General features: G+C 47.8%; 1 pseudogene; it reads right to left on the bottom strand.

Moving 5' to 3' along the window:
* Positions 1–10427: 10427 nt before the first annotated feature.
* Positions 10428–19561, bottom strand: LOC146202085 (protein argonaute-2-like; annotated as a pseudogene).
* Positions 19562–19795: the final 234 nt, after the last annotated feature.

Below are 19795 nucleotides of genomic sequence, written 5' to 3'. Positions count from 1 at the left end.
TGGATGGGAGCGATTCGGTATCGGGGCGATGGAAAATGTCTCAGTAATCTGCGATTCGCTGATGACATTGCGCTGTTAAGTAACTCAGGGGACCAACTGCAACTAATGATAAATGATCTAGACAGGAGAAGCAGAAAGGTAGGCCTAAAGATTAATATGCCCACGACTAAGGAAATACTGAACGACTGTCACGAAATCGGCGCACATTGTTATTAAGCCAGCGCGGCGCGAAGGAAGCACGCGCTGCGTCTGCGTCGAACGTTCCACCACATTCCAGAAACGCCTTTCTTCTTGCGAGGAGAGCGCGTGACCATGCACACATCGGCTTAACCCTCCTTCTCAGCACCCGGCAGCGACGTTGACTCAACCGGCCTGAAAATGCTCGTCTTCTCCAGAATTGTCGGTCTCGCTTGTTCACAATAGTGGGCCGCCAATGTCGCCGTTCGCTTAATATTACAGCAGAGGTACCCAAGCGTGCGGGGCTTAATATACGCTAAACTGCGTTGTTTTTATTCGTTTTATTATTTATTTTTTTTAGAGGTGGAAGACGCTGGGAAGACGAAGGGACACGTTTATTTCGCAGTCGAAACAGCTATCTGGGGACAGGAGCCACGATGGCTCAAAAGAAGCGCGCTATAGGGAACCTGCAATGGAGTTTGCTGTAACGATTGCCGCGCCATAACACATATATCCTAGCGAGAAGAGCAAGTACTTTATCAGCACTCCCATAGGGTGTTCTCACGCCACCTGCATGCGTTTACAGGGATGAGATTGCACGCACTGCCGAACCCCTGCATGGCGTGCCTCAGACAACTGGGCTACATCCAGAGCGTCTGAGTAAGGATCGTGTTCTGCCATAAGTATATCTGTAAGGTGGGAGAATATGGTCGGTCTTTTATAGCGAACCAAGCGGCTAACAGCAGCATGTTTGAGGCGTGCTGTGGAACAATTACTGCGCCGCCTAGGCAACCAAGGTTGCCTATCGCATTTCATTGTTTACACGAAAACTGCATTCGACATAAAGGAGCAAGAAAAGTGTCGGGTCCAAATACTGCAGTCATGTCTTCGCAGTTATGGGCCGCTAATGTCGCTGTTCGCTTCATATTATGGCGGAGGTCCCCATGCATGTGGGGCTTAATATACACTACACTGCGCTCTTCGTTTTCTAGGCGCAAAGACTCAGGGAACTGACTATCTGGTGAAAAGAGACCACGCTGGCTCAAAACAAGCGCACTACCGAAGTTTTTTTAGTTTTTTTTTCTCAAGAAAACTGTATTGTCGAGCGCTTAAGCACTGCATTCCACATAAATTAGCCAGAGAAATCAGTTTCTCATCGAGCAAGGAGTCTTCGCCTTACTGTAAAGCTCTGCCACAACCAGCACAACGAAATACTGACTGTTTGACACAGATAACACCCTTTGGACGTAGCAAGCAACGTTTAACGTTCAACCAGGGCTGATGACATACTAACACCACGGCTGAAGCTACCGGGAAAAACTTGCTAGTCTTCTGTCTCACGCCCGCGGAGGGTCGCCTCCGTAATGCATGCAGTGGTGACGCTGTACGCAGTCGGGATGTAAAACCCCTTCATCCTTCTTAACAGTATGTGGTCGGCCGACGGGGGAAAATGCTGCACTCGTGTGTCTGCAGTAGTGGGCCGCCAATGTCGCCGTTGCGTCATACTACGGCAGAGGTACCCACGCGTGTGGAGCTTAATATATACTTCACTGAGCTCGTCGTTTTTTTTTGTTTTTTTTTTAGAGGTGGAAGACGGTAGCAATACGAAGGAGCACGTTTATTTCACAGTCGAAATAGCTGCAGCTGTCTATCGGAGGACAGAAGTCCACGCCGGCTCAAAACAAGCGCGCTATCCCATTTCATTTTTTTTTTTCACGAGAGCTGCATGATCGCGCGCTCATAACCACTGCATTCGACATAAATGAGCAAGAATTGTGTCGGTTCGAAAGAATTCACTCGTGCGATTGCTGTAGTGGGCCGCCAATGTCGCCGTTCACTTAATATTACGGCGGAGGTACCCACGCGTGTGTGGTCTAATATACACTAACTACGCTGCGCTGTTCGTTTTCGTTTATTTAGAAGTGAAGACGTCAGGAAGACGAAGGAACACGCTTATTTCGCGGTGCAAATAGCTGGAGTTCTTTATTGGGGGACAACAGTGTTATGTCGTGGGTTTCGGTTTCGGTTTCGAAACCAAAGTGTACTCGCCTCAGGGTGCTCTGAGTTAGTGGTGCCGTACCTATTTAGACGCTGTGCACCGAATACACTGGTCTCTCAAACTCGCTCCGTGGCTGCGTGCTTGTCACTGTTCGAGAGCCGCCGTCCCGGCGTGCCACAACGTGCTCCGGCGTGGTGTTCATGGCGGCCACGCCAACACCACATTTTTTGCGCACAGCAGCTACATGGTTATCTTCTGCAAGGTTTCTACATATTAAACAACCGCGCTCCTCCATCTTTATAACTGATTTCAACGATCTCCTGAAAACTTCTCTTGTAGTCCTCTGGTAAGAACTAGGGTGTTCCGTAGACAGCAGTGCGTATACGTGAAACAATACGTGGATGTAAAGAGGGGAGCAAAGCCTCCATGAATGCAGATTGGGAGCAGAGGAAGTGTACGCATACCATTGAAACTTCCTAAGCACAGAGGTTCCTTCACAGTAATGTCCATGGTATCGCATAATGCATTCATGCTGAGTGACGGCAATATTTGGAATGCTTCCAAATCAGTTCTTTTCCCAGACGGCCACTGATGTACGACGGACTTCCGCCGGAGTTCCAACGTACGTACGCGCGCGGATGGTCGAATCTGTTCGCCCCCGTACATCCGCCACTGGATTCGCTTTTACACAGCTATGAAATGGTTTGTAGTCGTCGTGTTCGTCTGACCTGCGTATAAATGAGTAATGCCGTCGAACCTGCATTATATCATACCAGAGCGAATCGATGCGATAGAAAGCTTTTCATTACAAACCTTTTTTTTTTTACTTTCCACATGTTTCATTATTCAATTCTTTCCTCTAACGTTTTTGGCGAAAAGTCCAATGACCATAAAACATTTTCTAATCGTTATGCTTCGGTGAAACTATAGATGAAACTTTAATCGTATGCTGAGTAGACGCAGCAAGCAGCAAGCTAAAAAAAACGAAACCGAACTTACCCAAAAAAAAATTTTAAATGAGCCAATGGGCATGGTTATGCATATGTTATAGCGCAGAACAACTGGACAAGAAGGAATTAAGAGAAAAAAAAATCAGTGCTTGTCTTTTTTCTTGACCCGTCGTGCTGCGCTGTTCAGGCACGAATTTGACATACGGCCACCATGACACAGTTGGGCAGTGAGCTCTGGTGACTGCAACGCCTTGTACTTAAAACAAGCATACTGGCAGGATATGCAAGCCACAGGCTATAAAAAAAAAAGAGCTACGCAAAAGTAAGATGAAAATAAAAGTGTTATTTGCTGTATTCTTACAGATATCCAAAGGCTCCTCAGAACTTTACTGCATTATTGACAGCGAGATAATGCCAAAGCTACACAAGAGCCATGCAGTACCTCATAGTTCATGATACTGAGCTTATGTCTCGCACTAAAAGTTCTTATCATGCTCTTAGATTATCATATTGAAGAAGCTCTAAACCCATGCTTGTTAATACAGCGATAGCCATAAATTGAATCTATGGCATCATGTTCACATTGAAGACTTCTGATAGCTGCTGGGCACATGATGTGGGCTACAGTAGAAACCTGTACCTGGTCATCTTACAAGCAGTTATGCAATTGATACTTTTAGTGTGTTGTGAAAGTTTTTGTGTTCTGTTTCTGTATGGTAATTCTTCTCTTATTGAAGGCTAACATTTGGCTTGCTAGAGCAAAAACCTGTACCTAGTCACAGTGGCGTCGCTAGGGGCGCCCGCACCCGGTGCGGAGGCACGCGGTCTGGCACCCCTTGCGCATTTTAAGCACCGAAACAGTCCCCCGCTTGGGAAGGGAGCGGGGACTGCACATACACAAAAAGAGACGATGCGGCGGCGTAGCGTTTAACACGCTCCCGCGCAGGGGTTTCCGATGTGCCGTACACAGGCCCGCTCCTAAGTCAAAATGGCGTGCAGTCTCTGGTATAAACTACGGCATGTGTTTTTCAAGCGCTCAGAACAGAACAATTCGTTCTTCGAGATCACACTTGCCAGTCAGTGTGTCAGGGGCACCAATGCGCGCCTTTTTGCGTCTTTACACAATCATTCATTTCACCCCCCCCTTAACTTTCTCTCACTGCCCAGCTGCAAACCCTGAACCCTGCACGTGGTGCGGACCACACCCCCCGCACCCCCCTTACGACGCCACTGCCTAGTCATCCTAAAAACAGCTCTTCAGTTGGCGCTTTTAGTGTGTTGTGAAAGTATTCGTGTTCTGCTTCTGTATGGCAATGCATTTCTCGTTGAAGAATAGCATGTGACTTCATTGAATTGTCTCAGATGCCATTTGATGCAGCCGATTTCGCAGGCCAACATGAAGCAGCACTTTGTGCATGTGGACAAAACTTCCTTTGGCTAAACTGTCATCCATGGGGAAACAACAGCAAAATCCATTTGCATTCTCATTTCTTTGGTATGGCTAAAAGTGAGTATTGTACGTATCATTATTTATATTATTAATATTGAATCATGATTGTCAATGTTGAAGTTGTTTGAGCATCATGATTTTAAACACACAAGACTTCCCTTGGACAGTAATGTCTCTAGCTGGTTTACATGAGGGTGGAGAACTGGCTTACGCAATCCTTATACAGCAAATTATTTTCACCTTGTCCACCATGTTACAATTTGGCATTATCCCTTGAAGTAAAAATCTAGTATTTTAAGTTTGTATGGTCGTCCACTTCTAACTTGATTGGGAATGTGTGGCACTGCATCCGTCACAGCCTTGCATCAAGGCTAAGTGGCTTGTGCGTAGAGAGATCAGCAGCTCCAGTTTCACGGTGTGCAGACGCGCATAGAGGCAAAGTGGCCTTTGTGCAGAGGAACCAGGAGCTTCTGTGTTACATCTGACTGCTTGTTACGGTTCCCATATGCGCATCGAGGCAAAATGGCTTATGTGTAGAGGGACCAGGAGCTGCTGCTTAACATCCTTTGCCTCTTTACTACGGTTGCACAGCCGTGCATTGAGGCTAAGTTGCTTGTGCATGGAGGGGCCAGGAGCTGCAGCTTCACGTTGTCTGCCTCTTCGCTCAGGTACGCAGGAGCGTATTGAGGCAAAGTGGCTTATGCATACAGGGGCCAGGAGCTGCTGTGTGACGTCGTCTGTATATTTGCTATGGTGCGTACCCTCACATCGAAGCACAATGGCTCATTTGTTAAGGTACCATGAGCTGCTGCTTGATGTCGGCTGCCTCTTTACTACGGTGCTCAGGCAGCATCAAGGCAAAGTGGCTCATGCGTAGAAGGGACCAGGAGCTGTTGCTTCCCATCTGCTGTGATGCGCAGCTGCGTATCGAGGGTGGTAGGGGAAAATACTTATATCTGATACAAATACATGAGGTTACGCACTAGCTGACCTTGAGGGGACCTGCCTTGACAAACACTAGGGGTCCCTAGTTCGGGACCCCAGTGGCGGTAGAGGGACTAAAGGCTGCTACTTCACGCTGTCTGCCTCTTCACTAGATGAGCGGCTGCGATGGACGCAGTCTCGAAAAGCGCATGCCACGCACTCGTGAGCTCAGCCTAAGTAAGCGACTGTGTAATATGCTACAGCTCTGTTATTCATAGAATGAGGCTAGACCAAGTTGGATAAATCATAGCGTACCTCATATGTGGCCAGCAAAGAAAAAGCCACTCCAGAAAATCAGATGCATTCAGTGTCATAAGATCCGTATTCATATACATGCTACTGAAAAGTCAGATTCTTCACCCTCAGAAATGCGAGACAAACAACCAAGGGTGCGTCTGTATTAGTCTAGCTTGCTCTTTCTCTGCAGACTTGAGTCAGGTGTGTGTTCCATTGCTGTGGGTGGGACAGGTGCGAATCTGATTTTAAACTTGCAACAAGTATGGTAGTGTAGTTTACAGGCGAAATGGTACTAATAATCGTAGCCCCCCGTAGTCCTTATCCCCTTTTAATAGTGTTGTCAGACACTCAATCACTAGTTTACTAAGCATTGTTTCTGTTTAGTTGATGTGCAGAGATGTACACATATTTATATGAATTAGAGTTGTAGACTTTGCACTTAGAAACATTGTAGCGTTATCTGATGTGTTGTTTTCACCCCTTTAATGATTTTTGTAAGGGATCGGTGGGTATACTAGGCACCAATTAGGACCGTCTACTCTTTTTGGGTCACGCCCAGGTGCGGCCGTCTCCCACTTGTCCTCGGACAGGAGTCGGGAAGACGCGCGCAGATGAGCAGCTACAGCGGCGCCCGGCTTAAAAGAAGCGTATGCAGAGAGGGAAAGCAGTCCCTTCTTCTGAGGACTGCGGTCGCGCTCGAAGACGCAGGGACAGGCAGTTTGTTCGCGTCACTGCGTCATGCAGGCGGCTGTTTTTTTAGGGACCTTTACAAAGAATATACACCAACGCCCCCGTAGTACGCCGACTGGGCCCATCGCACAGATGCTGCGCAGCTTGAAAACGAGCGCCTCATTTGGAAGGGCGGCATATCGTTCAAAATACAAACGCTGCCAGGCTGAAGGGTGTAAGGCCTCTTCCTTGATGGGGAGCTCATAAATGTGACAAATATTCGATGCAGGCGCACTGAGTGGGTCTCGGTGACGATTCCAACCTGGGTGCCAACAATGGTGGGAGACGGCGGCGTTGAACGGATGTCAGGGCACGTGTGTAACAGTGACGGTAAGATGCGGAGCGGGAGGATGCGGTTTGGCTTTTCTGATGTGGTCCGCTGTGGTGCTGACTCAGACCCCGATGACTGTCCTGTAAAAGGAGCCGCGAAAGGTGCAAGCTTAGCGCAATGGTTACGGACGCGCATCTCTGTTTTGATGCGTTTTAATTTGTTTTCTTTGTTTTTTTTCAGGAGAGAGAGAGAGTTCGTATAACACTGTGAAGGCATGGTGTGGGGCATGTGACTGAGTGAGCTAATCATTTCGAGGTCCATTCTCTAAATTCTGTTTGTTGTGAGACGAATCTGTTGTCCCTTTTGCATTGTATGTTTTAAGGAGACGGTGAGGAACCTTACGGAAATGAAAAAAAAAAAAAAAAAACATGCCAAAATGTTTGTAAACCAGTCATGTGTGAGTTCGTTGTTACTGGAAGATGAGAAATGTTGGCCTGGTCCCGAAGTTAATGAAACTGGCCCTGTGGCCAGGAGAACCAGTTCTCAGCTAGATTTTGATCTCTTGCCTCTTTGGCTGCCATAAAATTTAGCCAGTTCCATGGTATCATGCTCGTTTTTTCACCTGTTGTATATATGTACATTCCTTTATAAAGTTTTAATTTCATTTTCCTCTCATAGTGCAAGTTGTTGTGTCCAGATGCAGTAAATTCACTATTTTCATTTCTATATAACATGCCTTTCTGAAGATGGTGAGCTCTTCTGTCCAATCCTGCAAGAAAGCAGCAAATGGTTCCCAAATGTTCCACAAAACTGTACGCGATATCTTTAATGCTAACTGAGGCTTAATATCACAAAAAACATGTGCTATTAGTTGAGGTAGCTTTCTAATGTCCCCCCCCCCTTTTTTTTTTCTCGTTCAAATGAGGCCCAGCGGACACTAACTCTTGCATTTGTAATGCCCTAGGTCCTAAGGCAGTATTCTAACGTCAATACCATTTTTATAGATATGGCTGTTACACAGCGCTCATGTCTTTTATACACTTATTACCAATCTCTTACTTAAATGGTGGCTTATACTATGGGGCGAAAGTCTCTGGACTGTACGCCTGGAGATTTTGGAGTAGAATCGCGATGTAAACGAATTGTGATCTTATTTGTCTAGCACACACAAAAGAACTACCGCTGCAAGCCCCTTTTGAGGGATTTTATACACATGTCGCATAATGCCCGGACGGTACGGGACGTGTTTCAGTAGCAACTAGAGAAAACGGGGACTCGGTAGTTTGCTGCAGCACCCGACAAAGAATCGCGATGTAAACGAATTGTGATCTTATTTATCAAGCACACATAAAAGAACTACCGCTGCAAGCCCCTTTTGAGGGCTTTTATACAGATGTCGCATAATGCGCGGACGGTACGGGACGTGTTTCAGTAGCAACTAGAGAAAACGGGGACTCGGTAGTTTGCTGCAGCACCCGACAATCGACCGCAACGGAGGCGGAAGAGGTGCCATTGCGCTAGCACTAACCCAACAACAGGTCAAAATTATAATTACAACCCCGTACCCCTGGCGCGATGAAGGCGCCTACAGTTCGATGATGACCTTAATACCCACCAAGATATCCTTAAGCATTACAAAGTAGGCAGGTCAATATTTCGAAAAGCGTGTAAGCAACTCAACAAAAGCGAGGAAGTTATGTGGCGTAAGCTACAAACTGGAGTATTCCCGAACCCCCAGCTTTACAGCAAGTGGCGCCCGGAAATTTTTAGCCCCGAGTGCAAACGTTGCGATGGCATAGCGGACATGATCCACATAATATGGAAGTGTCCTAGATTTGGAGAACCTGATAGAACAGATGAGTCCTGGTAGGCACTATTTCTCAAACAGGACGAGAAAGGGACGAGAAGTCATCCGTCTCGCCCTGACCGCTGCTCAGATCCAAGAGATCCAGGTCCACGGCTGAGGGGGAGGACATGGCTGGGACAGAGCGGAGTCTCGGATCCTGGCCAACCTTTTGACGGGTGGCAATAAATGTTATTTCTCTCGCTCTCTCTCAACTTTCACATCGACAAGTATGGTCCGAGACTCATGGTCGATGCGAAAGTTATGCGCTCTGATTGCAGTTTATGTGGTTCACATACTTTTGTCCCCGTATTACACAGGGGAAAATTATAGGCTGTCCTTGGACAGGGACAGTTTATTCGGCCTCCAATACCCTCCCCCTAAATCAGGGGCAGTGTTTCTTGTGAACAGTTGGCAGCATCTATACAGACCATAATGTTTTTTGCTTTTTTTTTTGTAATTTGTGATGGGCGTAGTTGAGAAAACCATGACATACATGCACAGCTAGTTGTCAAAATTATGCAACCATAAATCAGTAACTATTTAACATCCATGCTGTATACTTCCTGTAATACATCAGGAGCTTATGATTTAGAGCTTTCGTTTTGTGTTTAATGTAACTGTAAGCCTTGCTATTGTAATGTCACATATAGCACTGCGGGTAAGCATATAACGTTACTTTTAGCTCTTGTAGAAGACGAAAATTGCAGAATCACTGCGGCGGGCTATGCTTCCACATTGGGCTTAGCCACATGTTAGATATCTTTATTCTGCTGCTGCAGCTTGCATAGTTACACTAACATAAGTTACTTCGTCACGGCTGCTCTAAGGAGGTTGATGTCGATATACCCGTGACACGCTCAGGGAGTGTCTTCGAGAAGGGTACATGGAAACCAGCGAAACATTGTGGAGTTTACAGAATAAAAAGCAACAATTTTAAATGATGGTATTATTGATCACTTCTTCTTAGAGCTGGAAAAATGACTTTAGAAATTTGCCGGTTAAGGCACTCAAAATACAGGTTTCTGCCACCAATGCGTACCTGTGTAATACTGCAATGCTGTGGCTGTGCTTTATGTTAATATACAGGATCATTATGCTTAGTTCCTCTGCATGTGCACTCCATGTCTTGGCCATTGCTGAGGGCGCATAGCAGCAAACATTTACAACATGCTATGCTTGGTCAGAGTGTCATTTTCAAAAAGACGTCATAAAAACATTAAAATGCTGAATACCAGGTTCTGGTTATGGTATTCTGCATGGGGTTGGCTGCAGTTATATGACCTATCTAAACGGGAGCCGTACGAAGTGCAATGCTACACCAAATATATAGCCTTATTTTCAGAAATTTCAAAACCACCGTCGAAACCCCTTACATACCGACGGTTGCATTATATTTCATGGCAAAAGATAGAATCGTCATTGGGCGCAACTAGTCAGTTCGCACCGTTCCTTCTGTCCCTTTGTTCAACCATCCTCGTGACGAAGCGTTGGCCTAATCACGCACTGTAATGATTGGTCCTACAGCTGATCTGCAAAGAAACCCATTGCTTCGACGACAGACAGCCGAGTACCTTGACCCAGGATGAAATCCTGGCTGCGCTAGACGTTAGACAGAACCCCCTTCTCACCTTTTCCCTAAATAGTTGAAAATTGATCCAGGGCCTGCACTACGATGCCTGATGTCCCATGCGTTAAAAATACAATCATGCCGCACAAAACCTTACAAGGTGGCATCAGGAATATTAGGTGAACAGTGAATTTTGCTCACCTGGCAGCGGTATTCCTTAGACAAAGTACATTGCGGTCTGGAGGTAGTCAAGCACTTTGACGGCTTCCACGTATTGGCTGGTGGACACCGAGTGCCCGCTGCTACCGGACGAGTCGCTGCTCGAGCTGGACACGTCCACCTTGCTCATCACGTGGTTCTTGGCGCGGTACGCGGCTAGGTGAGCTTAGTATACCGGCGCCGGGATGCTCACGCTTCGTGCGCAGCGGGCGTAGGTGTGACAAAGTAAATAGGTCAACTTCTGCACTTCATCCGCACTGAAGTTGGAATCGTCCCAGAGGATGTGGTAGTGCGACGGCTTGCTGGTGCCCTGCGCCCCCACAAAATGCCGCGGTCAGGCGATAGGAAAAGCACGATCAATCCGGATCATATGATGTCTTATGTCAGGTCATTTCGAGTCACAACGCCCACAATTCATGCAGTAGAGCAAAGGCCTAAGGTAGCTGCGTCTGAAGTTAATTTCAGACCATTGAGATCCTTTATAAACACATCGCATGCAGCGGGGCAGCTTTAATGGCTCTTGCGGCACGAAGTACCGAAAAAAAGCGCAACATGTTAAGACCTATGACGTCAGCAAAATACAGTGGAGCTGCTGCCACGAGGCTGGCCCTACTGGTGTTAAAAGGCTCAGATCCGATTGGAATACATAGAACCATATATTTTTAATGCAGTTTTCTCACTTCCTATTGCGCTAGTGATGTCACTCGTGGTAGAGTAACCAAGAATATTCAAGAACCGATTGTGAAAGTATTTATAAAAGCATAGCGTGTTTAGAAGACCCGGAAATGTATAGGGGTACGGGTCGGGAGTGCACCCCTTTAAAACACATGTAATGAGAAGAAAACAATGTTCCCCTTTCCGAGAGCACCAGCAAAGGCGGGGGCAATATAAAGTTAACGTAGGTTCTATGTGGGAAAAATGCGACACAGTAGAGCGAAAATGGATAGAGAATGGTCAATTAATGCAGAGGAAGAAGAGGTGTCTGGCCCCCTCATCCATGGTTTTTCCCACAACTTGATGAAGGTTGGTAAAAAAAACATGTCATTCAAATTATTCCTATTTCTTCCCACAAATCTAGATGTATGTGTGCGCGAGTGAAGGAGAGCGAGAATTTAAGATGTAAAACAGCCCACCAAAACAGATATTCAGAATGTATCCAGGGGATAGTATGTCAGGTTCCCCTGTTCTGTGAGAAGAAATACATAGGCCAGACTAGCAGCTAGATGTATCAACGACAGGATAAGAGAATAAGCCACTGCAATATTGGACAAGTCTGGTACTAGCCTAGCGTTGCTCTGCAAAGAATGTACTGTATGTAAAAAGTGCCCAGCAGACCTCAATAACGTAGCACTTTTTAGACAGAATAAGGATAAGTTGACGAGGAAGCTATTGGAAGCCTTGACGATATCTGTGGCTCGTGAGGAGTGTGTTAGAACGCCTTCCCTTCTCTTATTGAAAAAATAAAGAATGTTTAGATCACCGGGGAGACAGTGAAAGATGAAGTGAGGGGAAGAAGTGAACAAAGAATGTGAGCGGGTGTAAATAATAAGTTGTAAGTGCAGCAGCGTCCTTGTGTGTGTGTGTGTGTGTGTGTGTGTGTGTGTGTGTGTGCGTGTGTGTGTGTGTGTGCGTGTGTGTGTGCGTGTGTGCGTGTGTGTGTGCGTGTGTGCGTGTGTGTGTGTGTGTGTGGTTGGTTGGTTGGTTTGTGGGGTTTAACGTCCCAAAGCAACTCAGGCTATGAGAGACGCCGTAGTGGAGGACTCCGGAAATTTCGACCACCTGGGGTTCTTTAACGTGCACTGACATCGCACAGCACACGGGCGCCTTGCTTTTCGCCTCCATCGAAAAGCGGCCGCCGAGGCCGGGATTCGATCCCGCGTCCTTGGGAACAGTAGTCGAGCGCCGTAACCACTGCGCCACCCCGGCGGGGTATGTGTGTGTGTGTGTGTGTGTGTGTGTGTGTGTGTGTGTGTGTGTGTGTGTGTGTGTGTGTGTGTGTGTGTGTGTGTGTGTGTGTGTGTGTGTGTGTGTGTGTGTGTGTGTGTGTGTGTGTGTGTGTGTGTGTGTGTGTGTGTGTGTGTGTGTGTGTGTGTGTGTGTGTGTGTGTGTGTGTGTGTGTGTGTGTGTGTGTGTGTGTGTGTGTGTGTGTGTGTGTGTGTGTGTGTGTGTGTGTGTGTGTGTGTGTGTGTGTGTGTGTGTGTGTGTGTGTGTGTGTGTGTGTGTGTGTATTTTCTACTCAGCTGAATGTTTCGCTATGTCGGAAAACCAACTAGCTTACCGTTCTACTGTATTATTCATCCGATAATTTTAGTGAACCCTAACCAATCCTGGTAAGATTCATAAACTGAGTGATTCTCTCAGTCGCGTAAGCCAAGCAAGCTACCTTCTCTCTTGAATATCCTGCCGCTAAAATATTACTAACGTGTACGTTGACGGCCGTATTCATAAAACATGGGCAAATCAACCGCGCGCAGTTGTAGTAGACAACCCAAACCTGTCTGGAAAGAAAGGTCGCATTCACGGACGCCGTAGCCATCGGCCCTCGAATCGAGCAGCATTTTCTGCCCCGCGGTCTGCGGCCGCCGTACACTTGTTTCCTTGCCATAACTTTGCAGGTCCTTTTATTGCAGTTCTGACTTTGCTACGTAATTTGAACTGAAGTATTATTGAGGAAATTTAATGCACGCGGAAGCGTGTCAGGTACGAGAAACATGATCAATTCAGGGAAACACCCGGAGTAAATGGAGACATTTCGGGGTACATCTGGCTTCACAAACGTTTATACCAACGTTTTAAAAACAGGCTTCGGTATGACGTAGCACACTGTGTGAAACATTTCTGCAAATCACTCGCCAACTTTAAACAATCGGCTACCTCTACCGGTGCTTTGGGAAACGAGAAAGATGCGGGGAGTTCTGCTTAGACGTATTTCTCTACATGGGTCGCGCTCTCGACTCGTGCCCGTATACGGTGCGCTGTATTTGGAAATAGTGGCGTTGAATAAATGATCACAATCTCTCCAAGGATGTTTGTGGTTCTACGGCAAAGAACATCGCACGCGCCCTGTGAAAACAAAATCCTCCTCTGAAATCATTCGGTTTCGTGAATTCCTATGAGCGGTATTTTCATGACCACCCCAGTGTGTCGCAGCGTCTGCGAACGCCCCTTCGTTTTTAAACAGGGTATTTTAAATTGGCGTTCAAAGAAAAAAAAAAAGCACCCTGAGCTCCGTTTTTAGGCAGCCCGTGGCCAAGGCATAATTTCACGTGATGCAGCGTAGTGGCACGAGGCTTGTCGAGAGGAGAGGACAAGCACATCGCTGAATTGACAAAATAAGTTTGTCGGCCTCATGCCGTTATGCTGCATTACCTGACAATGCCACGAACGCACAGATTCTAAGCTATCCCGATTCGTTTTTCTACGTTAGAGCGTTCAAGCGACCCGGTTTTCCTCTCTGTACACAGCTACAAAAAATTATTGCGTTCCATTATCGCCACACCGCCTACCTTAGTGACGTAGTGACCACCGCTAATTCGCAATAAAATTACTTTCAGCGTTCCGATCAGCTTCTACACAGCTGCAAGCAAATACAGACTAGTGGCATTTTGAATGCCACGATACTGCCCACCTGAATGCCCAAATGGCTGCAGAGTTAGAAGTCAAATTCAAGCGGGTGCGTCACCACGGAGTCGACGACGGTGCCGGGTTGCACGTTGCGGCACTTGCCCACCCCGTCCCGGTCGCTGGCGGGCATGAAACGTGTATGGTGGTGCTTTTGGACCACGATGAACGTTAGCGCCGGTTCGTACGTCTCGTTCGGGGACAGCTCCTGGCACGCCAGTCGGATTGCGCTGACCTGGCGCAAGCAAGACTCAGGGAAGAGTTGTGGCATCCAAGTTAAGAACCATAAGATACCGCACTAGATATGTTCGATGAACAACCGAGCAAATAAGATGCCGGCTTAACTACCAGTGCGCCCAGGCCCCAGAAATATCGGGGCAATATTCGGTGGAATGATTTCGCTTTTCAGACTAACCTCGCGGTTGCGGACCTCCATGAACTGCCCCTCGCTCACACATCCCGGTAGAAGATGATGCGTTCTGGCTTGTGTCTTGTGGCTCTGTAGAATTCCTTCAAGAGGTATTTTATGATTTCCAGTTGAAGTTTCGTGCTGGAATACTCCATTTGCACGCGAATGGAGGCGTGAAACGTGGACGGTATGGAGTCGAGGCTGCCGACGTAGGCCGCAATCGAGGGCCTCAGCTTATCTCCGGGCGCCGGGTGAGTCACGTCCGCTTCGATGATGATCACCGGCTTCTTGAAGATGGCAGGCTTTTCCATGGCAATTAGGCTGTTGTTGATGCCGCCAAGCTTGGTGTTGATCTTCTGGGACAGGTTGGTGATGAGCGCCGTGTTGCACTTCCTGATCACGTTCGGCGTAGTTTGAGTTCTTGGTGAGAACGATTATGACCATCTCCAGGTTGGCAGTCTTGCTCTGTTCCTGGAGCAGAATGTTCCTGGGATGTTCCTGGAGCAACTGGATCAGCTGGCCAAGTTTGGCCTGAGCAGGCCGGCGCGGAAAGTGGGACGGCAGGGTGCGCTCGATTTCCTGGAGACAGCGCGGGAACAGATCGCAGTAATCAAGCAGTACTTTTCGGACTGTTGCATTGTTTGATTCCATGTTTGCGGGACTAAGTGCACAAGGACGAAGCATAACAATATGGGCACCAGGACGAAGCGTTTCGTCCTTGTTGGTCTGCGTGCGCCGAGTCCCACAAGCGCAGCAGTCCCTCAGAATCCAGTTCCTTCACTACATTACTGCTGCCGATTGCTCACAACGCTTTCTAAAGAATATCAGGAAACCGAGTTGGTGCAAATTCAAGAGAATGCGCTGACAATGTTCTACTCAGCGTAATGGCGTTCATGATTCCGCTGGCAATTCGATGCGAGGCATGCATATTTAGCCAAGGGGCTTATCGGCTAGCACGGAACTCATCTAAAAGCCCTCGAGAGCTCAATCGACCATATAACAGCTGCTGAGGAGCTCAGTAGCACAGGCGAGCAAACCGTATCGACAGGTCGGCTCCTCTGTTTTAATTTTTACTTTTGGATACCGTCCATTTTGAATGAAACTCGACCGAGACGTCGCTCTCTTAGGGAAAGCAACAGCTATAGACAGCCCGATGATGTTTGCCATGTCAATCGCAGCGAAGTCATCCCAGTCCAATAAGATATGCAAGCAGACTTCAGGAGCATCCACTTTATTTTTCGACACCGCCTGCCAGATTTCGCACTTTTTCGAAGCCATATGCGAGGCCTTGCGCCAGCTAGCACGTAAGCAAATAATGCTATCTCGTGTTTGTAGCAGTCTTAAGCGCGCATGACAACACTCGCAGCGCCGCTTGGGCAGTACACGTTTCTGGGGTAGTGCCTATGTCACCCTTTCCCGTCTCACTCTACTGAAACCTTATTACCACAACTGCTGCATTCCCCAAAGCGCCTATGCCCCGGCACATGCTATGTGACTTGCGCCTCAAATATTTACACCTTTCGGCAGCTATCTAGCTCGGCAGTTTTAGATACGACATATAACACCGATGGGAACCTTCATCCCATGCCGGTAGTGGCAGGACAAACCATTAGTCTAATATTGGAGTTTGTTGGCAGTCCTATGTAGGGCCGTACACACTTCCAGCACACTCCCAATATTGTTTCCGATGGTTATGCTACCGGGAGGTTGGGGGGAGGGTGATTCAGGTGCGCGCAGCAGCAACCGTCGTCGCTCACCTGGATTTTGAGGTCTTCCTTGTGTGAATATATGTTGCCAATGCCATTGCAGGCCCGCATGGGCGTGGCCATTGGCGACTGCGAGCGGGAGGGCGAGCCTTCCGTGGGAGCTACGGAGGGTGCCCCGTTGCCCAGGTTGACGCCTACGCCGCGGGGTATGGCAGAACACAATTGGGGAAGGGCCGCTGTGAGCACGAGCTGCTGCACGTCATGCGCGAATGAACTTTGCGAGGCGCCGTTAGAAGGGAGCGCCCAGGGGGAGACCTGTGTGCATACGATCGGTCCGCCTGGAAAAAGGGGAAAGCATCACTGACGTTCACAAGACGTACCAATGTGTAAGCTCTGTAGAAGGCTTTGCGACACATGACTGGACCAAAACCCTCACTTCACAAACGAGTGTTTCAGCATTCCGCCAGCTTGATTGAATCAAGCTAGGTACCCGCGATGTGGAAACCACTGGTGAACCTAACCATTTGATGATTAATACCCGCCGTAGAAAGACCAATGCACGTCATCATCAGAAAGGCGAACGCTCAGTAGTAGTGCAGAGGTAAAGATACCTGTTACTCATTGAACGCATCGCAGCAGGGCGTGATGAAACAGCGGTCGGGGCGCGAATTGCAACGAACAAGGGGCATGGCAATACTCGTCGTTTACGCAAAACAGACGATTGGTGCTTTTCGGCAAGCTGCAGTCCGGTGCTCTCCCATGGCAGGTCAGTTGCAAAGCCTGACATTAAGCCAAGCAGGCTCACGCAAGTGGTAACATTTTTTAGGACCACTGATCAAAACTCGTGGAAGCTAGGGCATCAGGGTTGGAAAAAGTACGACGAAATAATCTTTAGCCGAGATCAAGAGGCATCACGCTGAACACGGGGTGAAGTGCAGGATCCCCATATTTTTGCCACGCCTTCCAAACGGAGGGGAGCTGCGGCGGCCGTGTACACTCCTGTGTCATCCTCGACTACACGGTTACGGGATGGGCTGATGGCAAGGGATTCGCAGAAAAAATTGCGGACCGTAAAAAGTGCTCACCTTTCTCGCAGCCTCGCTATCGGTCTCCACTGGGGACAGGGAATGTTTGTGGGGGCCCAGATTTGCGACGACGAGGGGGACCCCTCAAGGCAGTTGGATGAGAGGACAAAGTGCATCAGCAGCGAAGTCACGCGACCGTCCGGCAGATGAACGAGCTGCTTCTGAAGCGAGCTAGGCGGAACGTGCCTCGCGCCTAGCCTCTGCCCCGTATTGGCAAGGCACCCGGGCTGGGCCAATGGGAGCGCTAGCCAGTGTTGAACTCGCGCTGTGACGCCAGATACGAAAGATGGGGTTGCGCACGCGCGGTAACACTCACCTACTCGTGGCATGTGCTACCTCGTTCTCTTCGCCTCAGAAGTATAATTGGGCAAAGTTATTTGTCGTAGTCGACACGGTCAAGTGTGGCGCCGCCTCTTCCTTCATGGCGTCACGTTGTAGGTGGTCGAGAGAAAAGATGAATAGAAACTCCGTGGTGATGGTTATTGGCGCAAGGGCATCTGGGACCAAAGAGTGCCAGAGACTGACACTGAATTGTTACTATGTGAAATGGCAAAAAGTCATGAGATGCTGTTAATGTAGAAAAATGAATTAGTCTACTGTAAATTGGTAAAAATATAATCGGAAAACTTATGACATAAATTGTGATCTCCCGGTAAAAAAAAGGGGTAATATATTTAATTGAAGGAAGAGTCAGGGCTTCAATTCCGCAATAAGGCGTAGGGATTCTCACCGTGCATGGCATATAGAGAATAGATGAAAGTGGACGCTTACACATCTTTTTTATGAGCCTTTATCTTTTCTCTATAAAGAACACGGTACGGGAGACAGTGCTTTCAAACCTGCAATGAATTTTTAGTGAACGTAAGGCGCGTTTCAATTCACAGTAAACACTTGAACCGTGTCTTAGGGAAAGTAGTGGAGTGACAGAAAAATGCCGCAGTCCCAGGGGCGCTTAAAAAACCAGGCTTAAAAATTACTGATCAAGCAACACACGTGTAATAAAAGTATATGAGTAAGAGCGAACGAAACGAGCTCAATACAAAAACTAAACTCTGCCTACAAAGGTTTTGTTCGATGAAGTAGAAACAAAAGCAGCAAATTCGCTAGAAGCCGAATCAAACACGCGAGAGTAGAATTTATATTAAGATCGCGAGTAGAAACAAGTAAGAGAGGATGAAAGGGAAGCGATTTCCCGATAGGTACCATTCCATATATCCTTGAAGAAACTGTTCCAATACACCAGAATAGCGATGTGGCAAATCGAACAATAAATCTGCGATTGCGATGAGAAACTACATGTCGACGAATAAACGCAAGTCGCCACCATAGCGTGAACCGAAGTAACGGAGCCCCTCTTGATACCGCGACACGATTAAACGTACGCGCGACGTGTATCGCTGTTGCTAATGTTAAAGTCCGCCTAGGTAACAGAAACCACCAAAAGTATATCCGTAGCTAGTTTAACAAACGCCTTTAAGTCACTACTCGTTACTAAACCTACTCGTCTCCTCGTTAAAGGAATAATTTTAAATCAAGAGAGAATCGAAAGAAAAAGCGTAAACCGCGAGAAGCTGTTCCTAGGGTGGAACATTATACTGCCACGTCAGAGGATTCTGAGGCCCGACTACTGTGTCGAAGAGCCCGGGTTCGATCCCGACCGCGGCTGCTGCATTTCGATGGAGGCGAATCTAAGAGGCGTCCTTGTGCTGTGCGATGTCAGCGCATTTTAAAGATCCCTAGGTGATCGAAATTAATCTGTAGCCCTCCACAGCGGCTCCTCTTTATCTTTCCCCTTTCACTCCCACCTTCCTCTCTTCCCTTACGGCGCGGTTAAGGTGTCCACATAAACAAGTGACAGATACTGCGCCTTTCCCTTAAGCAATTGAAAAATAAAAAAGATTCTGAGAGAGTGTTCTATCAAACGTAAGCGCGTTCGCACCACGAAAACTTCAAAAGAGCAATCCCACGGAAGTTTCCCTCATTTGCTCTCGTTAAGTTGAATAATTTCGAACAACCTGCCAAAGCCCGCAATCATATTGACTGACTCGCCACCGCGCTATGTCAAGACAATGCAAGAAAGTACGTAATTTTAGCCCTCACGACCGTACGGCTCCTAATTATGCGAAAGAAGGTACAGCGGGTGGCGCTGTTGTACTGCGAGCTCCGGCTTCGGAGGAGCCCCGAGGTGAACCACCAGGGAAAGCTCGGATGAAATAAAAATAAATTACTCACTGCGAGCTCGCACGACATCTGTCGACATCTTGCCTGCTTCGAGTCGAAGCCTGCGACTGCTGCGGCTCGCAGGTTTCATCGTCCCTGCTCCGAGGAGTGGTGGTGCCCTGCGTGAAATAAAAAAACGATGTCAGGAGAGCACAGTTGTTTGCCGCAGTTGTCGGAGCATACGCTATAAACAGGAGATTGTGTAGGCTGGGAACCAGACGATTACGTCGATATGGACGAGCACAGAACGAATTTGGTTGGCCGCCGACGAGAAGTAGAGTCAATTCGAATGACTCTAGGAAGCCTGAAGGTATTGCGCCGCCCT

Source organism: Amblyomma maculatum, chromosome 1 (genome assembly GCF_055883805.1).
Source record: "Amblyomma maculatum isolate TAMU_Amacu chromosome 1, ASM5588380v1, whole genome shotgun sequence".
In the NCBI taxonomy this organism is placed as follows: domain Eukaryota; kingdom Metazoa; phylum Arthropoda; class Arachnida; order Ixodida; family Ixodidae; genus Amblyomma; species Amblyomma maculatum.
This window is presented reverse-complemented; position numbering and strand designations above follow the sequence as displayed.